The sequence below is a fragment of the Humulus lupulus genome, chromosome 8, assembly GCF_963169125.1.
Source record: "Humulus lupulus chromosome 8, drHumLupu1.1, whole genome shotgun sequence".
In the NCBI taxonomy this organism is placed as follows: Eukaryota; Viridiplantae; Streptophyta; class Magnoliopsida; order Rosales; family Cannabaceae; genus Humulus; species Humulus lupulus.
The window spans coordinates 135560015-135577633 of record NC_084800.1 but is presented as its reverse complement, the minus strand read 5'-3'; positions in this window follow the sequence as shown (position 1 = coordinate 135577633).

Here is a 17619-nt window from a genome sequence, read left to right as displayed (position 1 = left end):
CACTATGAATTCCTGGTTATGTCCTTTGGATTAACCAATGCCCTAGCAGCTTTTATGGACATGATGAATAGGGTTTTCAAGGATTATTTAGATAAGTTCATGATTGTGTTCATCGACGACATTCTGGTGTTCTCACAGTCAGAGACAGAGCATGAGCAGCATCTACGTCTGGTATTGCAGCGGTTAAATGAGCATAGGTTATATGCTAAGTTCGGCAAGTGCGAGTTCAGGTTACCGCAAGTGACATTTCTGGGCCATATCTTTAGTAAGGAGGGGATTCTGGTTAACCCAAGTAAGAATGAGGCAGTAAGAGACTGGCCTAGACCTAACAGTGTTCCTGATGTGAGGAGTTTTCTGGGATTGGCTGGGTATTATCGGTGGTTTGTTGAGGGGTTCTTCAGGATAGCAACACCATTGACAGAATTGACAATGTATGTTTGGACAGACAGATGTGAAAATAGTTTCAAAGAGTTGAAGCGGCGACTGATCACCGCGCCAGTGTTGAGTTTGCCGACGGACGATGAGAAGTTCGTGGTTTATTGTGATGCTTCCAGACATGATTTAGGGTGTGTGCTGATGTAAGCTGGGAAGATGATAGCCTACACATTGAGACAGTTAAAGGAGTATGAGCAGAGATATCCCACGCATGATCTAGAATTGGCAGCGGTGGTATTCGCACTTATAATTTGGAGACATTATCTATATGGTGAGAAGTGCGAGATATACACTGACCATAAAAGTTTGAAGTACTTCTTTACTCATAAGGATCTGAATATGCGCCAGAGAACATGGCTAGAGTTGGTTAAGTATTACAATTGTGACATCCTATACCATCCTGGGAAGGCTAATGTAGTTGCTGATTCATTGAGCCAAAAAGGCCCAGGACAGTTGTTCAGTTCGAGACAGGTATCTGATAAGCTAACTGAGGAGATGATTAGAGCGGGTATAGAGTTGGTGGTTGGTCGGTTAGCCAACATCACTCTTCAGTCTACGCTCCTTGAGAGGATCAAGGAGGCACAGGGGAATGATTCCCAGTTGAAGGGTCACAGGGAGAACGTCTTAGTCGGAACGGCTAAGGACTTTTCTATCTCGGAGATGGGGTTACTGAAGTATATGGGTCAGATCTGTGTTCCAATGGATTCAGATATCCAGGGAGAGATCTTAGATGAACTGCATACCACTCCCTATTCTTTACATCCAGGTACGACGAAGATGTACCAGGATCTGAGAACTTTGTATTGGTGGTCAGGCATGAAAAGGGATGTGGTTGACTATGTGGCCAAGTGCTTAACTTGTCAGCATGTCAAGGCTGAACATCAGAGGCCAACAGGGTTGTTGCAGCCTCTAGGGATTCCATAGTGGAAGTGGGAAGATATCTCCATGGACTTCGTGGTTTGCCAAAGACCGTGGGACAGCATGACTCTGTGTGGGTGATTGTGGATAGATACACCAAGTCCGCCCACTTTTTACCAGTCAGGACGACTTATACTGTGGAGCAGTATGCTGAGTTATATGTGAAGGAGATTGTTAGATTGCATGGGGCTCCAAGGTCGATAGTATCTGACAGGGACCCCGCCTTCACCTCCAAGTTATGGGAGAATCTGCAGAAGGCTATGGGCACACAGTTACGATTTAGTTCCGCTTATCATCCTCAGATAGATGGTCAGACTTAGAGGACAATTTAGATATTGGAGGACATGCTACGAGCCTGTGTGCTAGATTTTGGGGGATCTTGAAGTAAGTATCTTCCTTTGATTGAGTTCTCGTACAACAACGGTTATCAGGCGACTATCGGAGCTGCTCCGTATGAGATGCTTTATGGGAGAAAGTGCAGATCACCTATCCATTGGGATGAGACTGGTGAGAGGAGGTACTTAGGTCCTGAGATTATTCAGAGGACCAATGAGGCAGTTGAGAAGATTAGAGCTCGAATGCTTGCCTCCCAGAGTTTCCAAAAGAGTTACTCAGACCTGAAACGCAGGAGCGTGGAATTTCAGGTTGGTGACCATGTGTTCCTTAGGGTTTCACCTTTGAGGGGAGTGATACGGTTTGGTGTTCGGGGCAAGCTGAGCCCTAGATTTATGGGCCCCTTCAAGATTCTCGAACGGGTTGGAGAGGTAGCTTACAGATTGGCGATGCCTCCAGCCTTATCAAGGGTTCATGATGTGTTTCACGTGTCCATGATTCGGAAGTATGTGTCTGATTCGGCGCATGTTCTGAGTTATGAGAATTTGGAGCTGGATCAGGATTTGTCTTATGAGGAGAAGCCAGTTTAGATTCTTGATCAGAAGGACAAAGTCTTGCGGAGCAAGACCATCGCCTTGGTGAAAGTGCTATGGAGGAACAGCAAGGCTGAGGAGCCGACATGGGAACTGGAATCAGAGATGCGAGAGCGGTATACCGAGTTATTTAGGTAATTTTGAGGATAAAATTCTATAAGGAGGGGATAGTTGTAATGACCCAAATTTGCTAATAAGGCTTAGGGCCTTGATTAGTGTGCCTGGAAGGCAATAAGTGAATTATTGTTATAACACGTGAATTTGTGTGAATATGTGATTAGAGATGCATGTTTAGGTGAATTAAATATGCATGTGGGCCCCATATGGTTATTAGGGGCATGATTGTAATTTTAGTCGTTGAGGGCATAAATGTGAAAATTGTGAATAATTATGATATATCTGCGTTGCACGATCCGAGACAGTCTTTGGGAGTGGTTAGCTAGAAAGTCACAGCGGGGTCAAAAATTCGACTTGGGGAAAATCGAGGGGAGTTTCGGGTATTAGACGTTTTATGGGATTATCGCGTTATGGAAATAAATATTTTGAGATATATTCGAGGTTAGAATGTTTAGAAAGGATTATGGGGTAAATTTACCATTTTGCCTCAGGGACGTTTTTGGTACCCCGAGCCTTGAGGAAACCTTATAGACTTAAGTTAAATAAAACAAGTATGGGAAACCTAAAGAATGCTCTAAACCGACCCGGTCTCCTTCTCTACCTCTCTTTTGTCTTCCCTCCTTTGGAAGTTTGGGGAAAACCTTGGAGAATTACTCAAAGACTAAGGAAATTCAGCTGGGATTTTGGGAGCTAGAGGCTTGGAGCTTAGAGAATTGATTTAGGGATTCACTTCAGCTTAAGGTAAGCTTTAATTTCAGTAAATTGTATTGAGTAACTGCTGGTTTTTCTTAGAGTATGCATGTGTGTTGGGTGAAGGATTGACTTTGAGTTTGATAAGGTTTTTGGCTTGAGTACTTGTTGGGTTTTGTTGCTGAATCTATAGTATAACCTCTACGATGATTAGTTTGGATTGTTGGCTTGATTCAGGGGTTAATTGGACTGGTTTTTGAGGTAAAAATGGTGAGTTTTTCTGGGCTCGAGGGGTGGGGCCGCGGCTTTGTTCTTGCTGAGCCGCGGCCCCTTAAGACAAAAGGGTGTCTGGAATTGGAGGCGCATCGAGGCGCCCTTCAGGAAGGGCCGCAGCGCGTGTAGGCTGATTTGAGGCAAGGCCTCGAGTTGAGCAGGGGGCCGCAGCATAAATTCCTAGGGCCGCGACACTTAGTGCATTTTTGGGTTCTTGAGAGGTTTGAGGCTCAGGAATTCAATAGTTAAGGCTCGAGATGGATTTTATCACCCGGAGTGATAGAATTCAATGTTCCAGAGACTAGAATTATGACCTAAAGCTATTCAATGGAATAGAACTTGATGGGTGGAAATTGTTAATTCTTTGTGACTAAGATTTCGGCGAGGCTCAGACTAGGGGACTGTGCTCGGGACATCGGTACTTGGAAAGCTTGGGACATATGTAAGAAAACTATTGTTCCCATAGAGATTGAGTTGCAGGGCTCGGCCCTATATGATTGTGTTGCAGGGAGTGGCCCTTTGATTGAATTTATCTGTGTTTAAGTGTTTGTTTAGTTATATTATGTGTATATATAAATGAATGAACGATGATGGCCGAGAATGGCGAACACCGAGAACGATGAAGGCCGAGAATGGCAAGGGGCCGGGAGCAGCGTTTAGCACGCGGAGTGCGAGTTGCCAGGGCGAGACCTTAAAGGATACCTGGGATATCCTCATGGTGTGAACTGCGAACCCAGTCCTGGTAAAGCACCTGGGACAGCATGGTCGTACGTGTATAGACTGATGATGGCTTATTTATATGTTAAGTGTTTGATATGCATATATTATCTGCTTGTGAGGGTTTTCTTACTGGGCTTTGGCTCACGAGTGCTCTATGGTGTATGTAAAGGCAAGGGGAAAGTCGACCAATCTTGAGTATGGTGAGCGTGATGGGCGGCGTGTACATGTCCGGTCTGCCTGGCTGCCACGACCAGGGATACTTTTGGGAGATGATTGCACTAAACTTAAATTTTGCCGTTTAGCCGACTCTGGTTATATTTTTTAATTGTATATTGTTTCTAAACAATATTTTGGGATCCCAAATGTTAAGCGCTTTATAATTTTCAATGAAAGGTTTATTTTCAAGTTTATGACTCTAATTATGGTTTAATTACCCTTTTTGTCCTAAAACCTCGGTTAGCGAGTTAATTACACATTTTTAAACTCACTTAGTAACGGCTCTGAGGCAGCAGGGCGTTACATAAACCTTATTAGGAAATTTGGGGCATTACAGTAATAGCCCTGCTGGCCTTTGATGCTCATCCTTGACCTGCTGACAGGTGAGGCACTTTGCCACATACTCAATCACGTCCCTCTTCATCCCAGGCCACCAATATAAAACTTTCAATTCCTGGTACATCTTCGTGGTGCCCAGATGAAGAGAATAAGGGGTAGTATGAGATTCATCCAGAATCTCTCGTCTGATCCCAGTGTCCATCGGAACACAGATCTGATCCTCGTGTCTCAACAAGCCCATGCTTGATACCGTATAGTTCTTATCTACTCTAGCTAGGATGTTCCCTCTAATCTACCCCAATTGTGGATCATCTAACTTTTTATCCTTAATTCTCTCCAAAAGAGTAGAATGTAGGGTGATGTTGGCTAGCTGGCCCACCATCAACTTAATTCCTGCTCTAGCCATATCATCAGCCAATTCCCTTGATATTTGTCTAGCACTATATAACTGTCCTGGACCCTTCTGCCTTAAGGCATCTGCTACCATGTTGTCCTTCCTAGGGTGATAGAGGATCTCACAATCATAATCCTTTACCATCTCTAACCAACGTCTTTGCCTCATGTTCAGATCCTTTTGGGTGAAGAAGTATTTAAAACTCTTATGGTCAGCATATATCTCACACTTCTCACCATACAACTAGTGTCACCACACCTTCAGTGCAAAAACCACTGCTGCAAGTTCTAAGTCATGTGTGGGGTACCTCTACTCATACTCCTTCAACCGGTGTGATACGTAGGCAATCACCTTCCATGTCTGCATAAGAAAACAACCCAGACCCTGCCTCGAGGCGTCACAATAAACTACAAACTTGTCTTGATCTGTAGGAAGGTTCAAAACCAGAGCGGTGATCAAACTCTTCTTGAGCTTCTGGAAGTTGTCTTCACATTTTTCTGACCATATGAACTTCTGATTCTTGCGTGTTAACTCTGTTAGTGATGACACAATCTTGGAAAACCCCTCCACAAAGCGTCTGCCGATTCCAAGAAACTCCTGATCTCTGAAGCGTTCTTCAGTCTTGGCCAATGTCTAACCGCCTCAATCTTTGCTGGATCTTCCTTAATTCCATCATTACTGACTATGTGACCTACGAAAGTCACATGTGGCAACCAAAACTCGCATTTCTTGAATTTTGCATACAGCCTGTGTTCTCTCAACCTTTGTAGTACCAATATGAGGTGTTGCTCGTGTTCTGTCTCTAACTGAGAGTATATCAATATATCGTCAATAAAGACGATCACAAACTGGTCCAGATAATCTTTGAACACCATGTTCATCAGATCCATAAATGTTGCTGGGGCATAAGTCAATCCAAATGACATCACCAAAAACACATAATGCCCGTACCTAGTGCGAAAAGTTGTCTTCAATATATCCTCCTCCCTGGTCCTCAGCTGGTTATAACCAGATCGAAGATCTATCTTAGAGAATACTGTCCTACCTTACAACTGATCAAACAAATCATCAATCCTCACCAGTGGATATCTATTCTTGATAGTCACCTTGTTCAGTTCTCTGTAATCGATACACATCCTCAGAGAACCGTCCTTTTCTTCACAAAGAGAATCGGTGCGCCCCATGGCAAGAAATTGAGCTTGATAAAACCCAAGTCTAGTAACTCATGTAGTTGAACCTTTAGTTCCTTCAGCTCAGCTGGAGCCATCCTATAAGGTGCCCTAGACATTGGCTCTGTCCCTAGCGCCAATTCAATTACAAACTCAATCTCCCTGTGTGAAGGTAACCCTGGCAGTTCCTCTGGAAACACGTCCAGAAACTCACAGTCTAATCGGGTCTGTTCTGGTCCCACTAGCATGGCCTGAGTGGTATCCACCATGCTAGCTAAGAACCCCATGCATCTCCCCTGGAATAGATCTCTAGCTCTAAGTACAAATATCATAGGTATACGGGGTCCATGCACAGTGCCAACGAATACAAAGGGGTCCTCACCCTCAAGCTCAAAGGTTACCATCTTCTTCTTGCAATCTATCGTTGCTCCATACTTCTCTAACCAATCCATACCCAGAACTATATCAAAATCAGCCATTACCAATTCTACCAAGTCAACTGATAATTCCCTTCCATCCACTGTAACTGGTAGCGATCTAACCCATCTCGTGGAAACCACTAACTCCCTAGTAGGCAGCATAGTACCAAATCCCACAGGATAAAAGTCACATGGTCTACACAATCCATCTATAATCCTACTAGCAACAAAAGAGTGTGTAGCACCTAAAGCAATCAAAACAGTATAGAAGGTTCCAGCATTAGAAATCAAACCTGTAACCACCGAGGGACTAGCCTCGGCCTTTTCCTGGGCCAAGGTGAACACCCGAGCTGGCGTTAGGCTGTCCACCTTCTTTGGCTCTTCCTTTCTGGCTCCAAGAAGTTCTTCTTCAAATTCTGTACACTGCCGCAAACAAATCAGGCCTTCGTCCGGCATTCCCCAATATGGTGCCTCCTGCACCGGGTACACTTTGGGAATGCTCTCCAGGTCTCACTGCCACCCTGGCGGCCCATCTGTAAGCCCCGTGGCATCCTATCTGGCCCTAAAGCTGAAACGGTATCTAGAGCCTTCCTCTTCTATTCATTGGGACCTCTGCCCCTACCAAAACCTATAAATGGTCTCAACCTCCGAAAATCCCTTCTGACTACATTGTCACGCCAGATTTTGTTCTCTGTGCTCTCAGCTGTAAGCGCCTTCTCCACAGCCTATGCATAGGTAGTCAATCCTGGCAAAGTGGTAATACAAACATCCTGGGCTATCATAGGTTGTATCCCTTGAAGAAACCAATCTCTTCTGGTCCCATAAGTGGGCACCAAATCCCCGACAAACTTTGCCAGTTTATCAAACTTTAGGGCGTAATCAGTCACTGTCATGTTACCCTAAAGTAACTTGCTGAACTCCCCAGCCTTCATAGCTTTAACTGCGTCGTTGTAGTATTTCTCATTAAACAAGGTTCTAAACTCTTCTCATTCCATGGTGGTTACTGCTCTGGTCTGGGATACCACCTCCCACCATATTCGGGCATCCTCCCGAAACATGTAAGTGGTGCAGGCCACTGTTTCATTACCACCCACCCTCATAAAATCTAGGATAGTGGTAATCATGGTCATCCACTGCTCACCCTTCAATGGATTTGAGCCACCCTAAAAATCTAGAGGGTGTTGTTTCCTGAACCTCTCATACAGGGGTTCCCATCTATCTCCCTCTACCTGAGGCTGCACTACCGCTAATACCTCTGGTTGTATCACTGTCAGCATTGCGGGTTGCGGGTTCTCTGCTAGAACCTGTTGCTGTCTCAAGACGCGTATCTCTTCTTCCTACCTTTCTAGCCTGGCTTGCATACCGACAAGCACATGTTGCAAATTTTCTGCAGCTGGCGGTGGGGCCTGGCCCTGGTCATTCCCTTCCCTGGCCTGTAACTCTTGGCCAGCCAACCTCACTGACCATCGAGGGTTCATATTGTTATCAAATCTACTCTATAGTGATCAAATCGGCCGTTAGGTAAGAAATAACCATACCTCTTGCTGCCTGATGGTCCAAAATCAAATAAACAAACAACATATGCAATGCTAATAAGCATGCCAACACATAATATGCTCACTCATGGTGCTATTAAGCACTTCCTGATATCCATCAGCAAATAACAATGCACATAAACATATCCAAACATTTATGAAAGTATAACATGGCTAATAAGCATGTTCTTTAATCCCTGCCGGTGTTAACAGTGCTAATAAGTATTTCCTGGCCTATATGCAAATAATAACGCTAATAAGTGGTTCTTTTTCATTCACAAGCAGTAACAATGCTAATAAGCACGTTCTTTATCATTCATACAGCAGTCAAGGGCCAGGCCCTATCAGATTATCCCATGTTTCCTAAACAGGCACAAAGATAATGCATTCATATCATGTTTAAGCAATCAAACATATAACCACATAATATTTACTAAACGCTGAGTCGAGCTTGACTTTAGTAGTGAGTATACATGCCCAGCCAGTCTTCAGGAACCCTTAAACCTTGGCAGCTCTGATACCAAGTTGTAACGTCCTCCTAATCTAGGACTGTTACACTGTGTATCTTAAATTGTGTCAGACTCACTAATCAATTCATTTGGTTATAAATGTGTAACTAAGGTTAATGTCAAGGGTTAGAGTTAAAAACTTTGGTCAAAGGAACTGTTGACTTTTATTTTAAAAGTTTATACATACATGGGATCCCAGAATATTACAACCAAACTTTCAAAAAGGTGTATATACATCAAAATTACAATCGGCCAACCTAAGCAACAAAATAAGGGCTACAACCCTAGTTCCTCTAAGATATCCTCGTTCGTGGTCGATGAGCAGCCACATATGTACACGCCGCCACCGAAGCTCTCCAACTCATGGCTGGTCAAGCTTTCCTTTACCCTTACCTGCACCACAAAGCACCCGTGATCCAAGGCTCAGTAAGAAAACTCAAACATGTGCATAAATAGAAAATACAGATCCCCAGATACTTATCTAGCTTGTCCAGCAGTAATAACCTACTCATACAGTCATTCAATTACAAATAAATGGTCATTGGACCAATTTGGGGATGCTGCTTTAAACAGTTGACCATAGAGTCAACCCCGGGGCCCTATGCCCAAGCTATGTGACCATAGAGTCACCTGGGGCGCTTGCCCTCAACTCTGAGTAACTATCCATAGAGCTTGCCAAAAGCCTCTGGTTTTCCAACGACTGCAGGATCGGCCAACTTAATAGTACGTTGTTGATTTAGGCATATGCCTTTCGACCAACGCGCAACGCGCTATTGCCTTCCTTGACTAATAAGTCAAGCCCTGATCCAGGTATTCAAATATCAATACAGAAGTAGATATGGATAGGCATACCCCAACAAGATAAACATGCATACATGTTAATCGCATAACATCATTAGGTAATCGTAATCATAGTAATAATCATGCATATTTAACGGGACCACGCCCTAGCCACGCAAACCATGCCAGCAGTCATGCAACACTTAAGCAAGTAGGAATATTCATGTATTTTTAACCAATAAGTGAAAATGACAACTTAAACACAAATGTTCTCAGGGGCCATAGTCCTAATCATAATTATTATTAACAGCCAGGCCAAACCCTGACCATGTATAGCACATATTGGGTGCAGTTTTCTTACCTCAGGTCTGAGTATAGCATAAAATAAGAATGACCCTCGAGCACGATCTCGGTTCTAAGCCCCTAGCGATAACCTAGTCACGACAATAATATAGGATTTCATCAATAACAACCAAATAAAGGCTTTCGGAACAAGTCCTAGCCTCCAGGACCTCAAACTCTACTAAAGCGGGTAGTAGAATCAACCTCGAGCCCTAAGGAAAAGATTCTCGTCACTAAAAACTCACCAAGGCCAAAACAACCTATGCAGGTCGCGCGCTGCCCTTGAGGGTCACAGCGCGCCTCTCAAGTCAGAGGCCCTCCTCCCCTAATAATGGACACGGACCGTGACCTGCCCCTTGAGGGTCCTAGCGTGCCTCCTAGACAAAAGCCTCCCAAGGCCCTGGGTTTGGTTGGGTCGCGGCCCCTCAAGAACAAGGCCGCGACTTGGCCCTACGAACCTAGATTTCCTCCATTTTTCATCAGCGAAATCCAACCAAAACTATCCCAATTTTTCCCTAAAATAATAATTCAATCCATGTAACAGTTTTAATATCTTCCCAGCAACAAAACCCAACTAGAACCTAGATGCAAAATTCATCAAAACTCCCAATTCAACTCTTGATCTTTAAGATTCAAGAACACCTCAAGAACAGCCAAACTAAACGGAAAAATCAATGGAAATCAAGGTCCAAAGCTTACCTCAACTGTGATTAAAGTCTCCCTACCTGTAGCTAATTCAATCCCAAGTTTAAGCCTTCAATCTCTCAAGCTTCAGCAATTAATTTCCCCTTAATTCTCAAGGAATTCCCTAAGAAGAGTTGATAGAAAAATTAGAGAGAAAGAGTCGTTTGGTGAGCTACTAGAAGTGTTTGAGTGTTTTGTTTCCTTGGGGCTTAAACGGCTTAAGCTAATCCCGAGGCTCGAGGTACCAAAAACGTCCCCGATGGCAAAATGGTCAAAATCCCCAGCATTCCCTCCTAAACTCACTAACTCCAAATATATCCTCAATTATTCATTCCCATTACCCAATAACTCAATTTAATGCTAAAGACCTAAAATACCCCTTGACTCGCCCCGAGTCGGGTATTAGGTCCCGTTGTGACGTTCCCGCTAACTTGCTCCCTCTGTTCATCTCATGTCGAGTAACCCAAATAAACCCACATAATAATGTGGTCTCTCACATATATGCACACATATACAATTATGCCCACAACGGGCCGAATTACAAAAGTTGTCCTTCTAATAAGAAACGGGCCCACATGCATATTTAATACTCCTAAACATGCATAATTAGTTATATTATCATAAAACTCACATAATCACAATCAAATAAACATATAATTCCATATATTGCCATGCTGGCCCCCTAATCAAGGCTCTAAGCCTTATTAGGGAATTTTGGGACGTTACATGACCAAACTTGGTTTTCGTAATAATCTCTTTGAATGCAGCATAAATGATCAAGAAAGTGTTTTGCAAGCTAAGTTGAGTTGACATGTATATTATTGAACAATAAACCATAATTGTGCTTATCAATAAGTGTCTTCACCTTGAAAGTGCAACTATCTCTGCCACTATGCACCAATGCAAACATCATCCATTTACAATTCACTCTCAATCTACGGACACCATTGACTATTAAGATATATTCCCTATCAGCCTGTATGAAGTATTCATTTATTGTAATTCTAAGGATGATGACAAATTTTAACTCTATTCCGAGTAAGAACTTGAATCTTTCAAATCTAACCTTCAAATTAAATTCCCTTTTAGTCTTCGGTATAGGATCATAAAAGTCACTATATAAGCTACGCATACCCTCTTCAAACAATACACCATTAGAGTCTCCATCATTAACAACTTGGTGACATAAGTCTGTTACTAAGCCCCACCATCTGCTTGGATCATATTGTACACCAATTTCTTTATCAGCTTCCACATCCTGTATACAAATTCTTCCTCTTCAAATGTAAACTCCTCCTCAGTTGTTGCATTAGTTTCACCCAAGCCATTCTCAATTATGTGATTGTCATCTATTCCATGAATGTCATCAACACCTGTATCTTTCTTGACATTTTCTTGAGTCTCTAGTCCACCATCCCACCATCCCACCATTCATCAAACACACCAAATGGTTCAACATTAATCTCACCTTCCAATTCAAAAGTTGCTTATTCTGTGTCAGTGTATTGAGTGCCCTTGGGTTCCAAGTCTGGTTAACATCAATCTACTCATGTTGAACTTCACAATTTTCCTTTATACATCTACGTTTCTTTACTGGGTTTACCACCACATCAACAGTGACATCCACATAATTTGGCAATTCTTCAATGACACATTTCTTCAAAAGGGGTACAAATGAAACCATCTTGACAGCCTCTGTATCTTCAGCCCAACCAATTTCCCAGACTTTCTCAGGTAGAACTAGGTATACATCCACCTTTCTAACCTTATTCTTGACCAAATCCTCCATAATACTGGTAGTTTCCTTATTCTATACCACCATGTACCCCATATTTAGATGTTTCCGCACTAGTTTGTACAAGAACCCAAAATGCAATTCATAGCCAAGCTTCAAATTCATTCCTTCCAATTCCATATTTTGCTGAAATAATCAAAATGATTCCAATCATAGATTGAAACTTCACCACCCTCAAACCTCATATTGCCAAATGAAGTGCACTAATGGCCTCCATGGGTTATGACAATGCAAAATAACTCATCATCTTCATATGTTAAACAAAGTATAGTGTAGGTTAAGAATAATGCTTTAGTGAACAAAAAATTCAATCAAAGATTCTCTAATGCATCTACATGCCCCCCACCTTGTCCTATGCACATATGCTCAAATAACAAACCAAAATAAACAATAAAAAAATAATTGTCTTCTACCCACATAATCAATATTCCACCAACCAAATAAAAAATATACCCCAAGAATCTTTACAAAACCAAAAAGATGTCAAAGTTGTCCCCCCTCTGTTCAAAATCCATATATAAGCTTTACTCATTACTGAAAAATCCAAAAAATATTGTGATATGGAACCCCAAAAACACAAACAACCAATTTTACCTTCCTATCAAACAAGAAAATGAAAGAAAGAAGAAAATAAAGATGAAGAATAGAGTCTAACTATAGTTTGGGGAAGGATCGACAAGTTTTCAAAGTTGCGGCATAGTAGTGGAGTCTTCCTCTTGCCTCGATTTCTTGAGATATACGATTTGTTAGGATTTAGTAGAGATAGTAACAAATTGTGATGTTAAAATTGTTTAAAAATTATATTAAATTTTAAAAATAAAGAATTTAATATTCCTAAAAATGTAATTACGTTTTTTAAATGAATAATTGGTTAAAAAAAGTTTAAATTCAAATTTTAAAGATTAAAAAAATAATTTTTGCTCCAATAAGGTGTTGCCACGTGGGTCCCTGGCCTGAGTTAACAGGGAGGGACTAACAACTATACTAAATCCTTAACGAAGAGTATTATGGCTGCCAAAATATCTACATAAGGAGTTAAGTGTAACAAAATGAACTACATGGGGAGTTTCGCACTATTATCCCTAATATTAAGAGAAATTTACAGTATGCCAAAATTGGCACCATTCTTACAAAAATACCGTCAGGCGGTATTTTTTTATCTTTTTTACTATTCTCAAATAACTTATACATGTTTATATAAGTTTAAATATTACATAAATATTTTTTGTACACTCCACACTCTCTTCGCTTATGTCATCATCATTATTTTTTTTTTTTTTTATTTTCTCTTCCACCGTTAGCTTCATCATTTCATATTTTTTGTGCATGTTATTATTTCTGACACTCTCTAACCACCAATACTTTTTCCATCAAGTGTTATAGCTTTCAATATTATGTATATTTTTTATTTCTAACACTCTCTCTCCAAAACTACTTTTTCTTCTATTGTTCTTCTTCTCCACTCTTCACTTCTTCTTTTTTTTGCTAAATCTTTTCTTCTTCTCTACTATGCTTTCTTACCCCCACGTTTTTTCGATTTTGGCTAGCACACGTTTCTATCTCTCTTTTTTTTCTTTTTTTTTCCTTCTCTCTCACACAATAATGTTTTTATGACTAAATAGGTTCAATAATTATTTTCCAATCGGTTAGGAAGTCATTGAAAACTTTTCATTTGTTAATGAATTTTATTTTATTAATGTCTTTTAAGTTTTTTATATTTGAAAAAGAGAAATTAATTATTTTTTCAATTCTATTTTTTTTAATGTTTTATATGTGTTACTTTGTGAGGATGTTGTTGAGGGGGAGAGTAGTGGCAAAAACTATTTTTTGGTTAAAGAAGATGATGATTTTGTTGTTGAACAATTGTTGTTTATTAGTTTTTGGTTCATTGTTGTTCAATTTATTATTGGTTAATTAGTTATTTTAATGTTGCAGTCAAGTTGCAATAATATTGATGTTCCTGAGTGAGATGTTATTATTATCTCTATTTTTATTCCAATTTTTTAATCTATTTTTTATTTCTTACATTCTCTCTTCACTTATTTTCCTACCACACTCCCTTTCCATTTGTTTCTTTTTTTTCAGTTTCACACGTTACCCTCTATTATTATATGATGTGTGGAATGTATTTTAATAAAATAATGTGAGATTTGAAAGAAAGAAGGATGTTCAATAGCTAGCAAGTAATAAGGACACCATACCTACTTCTTCTTCCTACACCTTTTAATCATTTTTCTCTTTTCTTACACATTGCCCAATACCCCATACCCCATACCAATTTCAGTTTCTCTTCATTTTCTCCATTTTCCCTCTTTTTTTAGAGATCAAATATAATTTTTTGATCTAAATTCTTCATAATGGTTACTACTCGATCAAGATCTGGTTCTACCTCACGATTTGCAAATAAAGCTCTGACTCTCGTGTTGTTGCTTTTAAGTTTATGTTGGGTTGTTTATTAGTTATCTTAATGTTGTTTTTATGCAGATTACATGTGTATTGTTTACTCTTTTTTTTTACTTTTTGATGTTGTTTAATTGTTGTTTTCATTTTAGCGTATCAATATCATTTTTATATTTTAAAGATATATTTCTTTTTAGATGTTTTGTTGTTATTGTTTAGTTGTTTTAATCTTTTAAGTTTGTTTTGTTTCCTTTTTAAGGTTGAAAATGATAAAAATGGTGATCCTACTGTTCAAGAAACAAATTATTCATTTTTAGATGGAATGAGACAATATGGTGTTGATGATACACTGTCCATTCTCTCTCTCTCTCTTTTTGTTTCTTGTGCCCAACACCTGTCTCTCCATCTTTTTAATTCCTTCTTCTTCTTCTTCAAATGTGTACGACAACGTTGCCTTGTTGTTGATTTTGTGTTGATCTTGCGTTGACTATACAGTTTGTATGCCAGAATCATTAACAACAACGTCAACACAACATGCTAACAACACGACAACAGCAGTGTTTTAAATTGAAATTAGAAAATACTATCACTATTCTCGTTATACTACCCATAATTTCAATTCAGTAATTTTCGTTCCAGATTTTTGAAAATAACCATAAAGCAAGAAAAGTACAGAAACAAATATCACTAAACTATGTGAATCAACCAGCAACAACAAAATGTGATGAATAAATCAGACCATCAACAATTTTTCATTTGATTTGAATGGTTCTACAAATTTAAACTGGTCTATTATAAGTTCTTTAGAAGATTTTGGTGATTCATTTTTTTCAAAATTGAATGTTTGAGTTTCATTTATTACCAGTTTTTTGGTTTTAATTTTGTGAATTGAATTTTTTATTTCAATTTTTTCCTTGAGATCTTGTTGTTGTTTAAGGTATTGTTGCTTTGCAAAGCTTGATTGCTGGCACCCATGGAGATTTTCCGTTGCTTTGGGATTCTTTATCGTGGGTGATCAGCGAAGGAGAAGCTCCCTATTCATGACCAACTTGTATTTTGGTTGAATTTCTCTTGATTTTCCCCAGCGATTATGGTGGTTGTCTGTTTTTTTCCTGCCAACAATTTTTCAAGGTTGTGTTGATTTTTTTTTTCTAGTTGTTGTCGGTGAATGGGTCTCGTAGAAGATAGACGAGTTGTCGGTGAATGAGTCTCATAGAATTTTTTTGAGCTTTGTAGGTTAGATTTTCGTTGATTTTCCGTAGCTTGGATGGTCGATATTGATGGTGTTTTCTATAGTTGTTGCCGCCGACTGGAGCTTTAGTCTTTCATGTGAGAAGCCTCTATTGAAGAAGTCATATAAAAGTAATTATACCCATATTACTATGAAGAAAAAAATAGGATGAACATATATTTTTTTTTATTTGGTATATATATATATGGAAGACTTCTCAATGGTTACCGTTTACCCAAAAATGACCCCTGATGACGTGGCAGGATTGACCTGCACGTGGCAGACACATGACAACTTTAGGAGGATGCATCCTAATCGGTCCTCGACCAGAATGTTGTTGATTTGTCAAGCATCATACTTATATGCGACCAGCCTGATCGCATACTTCCTTTATTCATGCAAACCTATAATTATGCATTAATTGTAATTTCTTTTATTACCTAAATACGCAAGTCTTAATGGTAATTAAGGTCCATCGGCTCATGTAATCTTCTTGAGCCTATAAATAAGAATCAAAGGGCTCAAGGAAAGGGACTTTTGAACTTTTGATCTTTGTACTCTAAGAGAAAAGTAGAGGGTGATTATTCACTAAAGTTGTAATCTTCATAAGGCTAGTGAAACTCGTGAACCCTAGTTCATTGATCACAGTATTGGAATTCTACATCAATAAGAACATTAAGTGGACGTAGGTCATTACCATCCAATTGGGGTCGTACCACTATAAATCGTTTGTGTTACTTATTTTTCCATTTGATTTATCTTCTTGATTTCATCTCATTTCATATCTTTTATCTAACTCTGTGTCATTGACTAATTTGAGGGTCAACATTTTGGTGCTTTCATTGAGAGCCGAACTCAAGACTTCAAGAAAATCAAATGGCTAAAACATCCAAGAAGACGGGGCTGACTTCTGGCGCTGCATCCACTTAGCCTCCTCCACCAAATGTGGCTGAAGATGAACCATAGTTGGATTTTGAAGAGGAGGAAATGGATTCTGAAACCCTGAGGACAACACTGAGTGTGTTGCAAGAGGAGTTGGCCAATCAAGAGAATGCGGCTGAGACATTGGCATTGCAGCAGGGGAAATCGAGTGTCAACGCAAAGAATTGAATGAGCAGCAAGCGGACATGGATCGCCGACAATGAGATGCCACTGCTGTCCTGGAAGCAGCCATTCAGTTGGCCCGGGGACAAGCTGCACCAACTTCTCAACTAGATCAGCCACCAAGTGCACCACAACAACAGGCCCCAAACCCAAGTCCTCCGCTTCAGTCGTCAAGCCCTCAAAGACCAAAGCAACCACATGCTGCTCAACATGATATCCCATGTCAGGATCCTGAGAACCAGCCACCTTCTTGGGCTAGTCAGGATAATCCCCAGCGTCAAAGGCAGAATAAGGCCAGGTAGCCTCCCCGAAGCCCTAGACGCCCAATGGATGAGGAACCGAATCCACCGAGCAAGGGGCAATGTCCTTTTGCTAACAGAAGACACGCCAATTCAGGCTCTGCGGTTAGGGGACCCCCATGGCATAATAATGCCCGGGGTCCCACCGACCAACGTAGGCCTCCCCCTAATGCTCGGGAGATGCCAGCTAGAGGAGGTAACAGCGCGACCAGCTGGTCGCGCCATAGTCGGTTGCATTTCAGGGACGGTCATGATTATAATGAAGTTGATTCCAACAGAGGGAATATTGGTCGAGGTCAAGGAGAAAGAGGTGGGGAAAGAAAT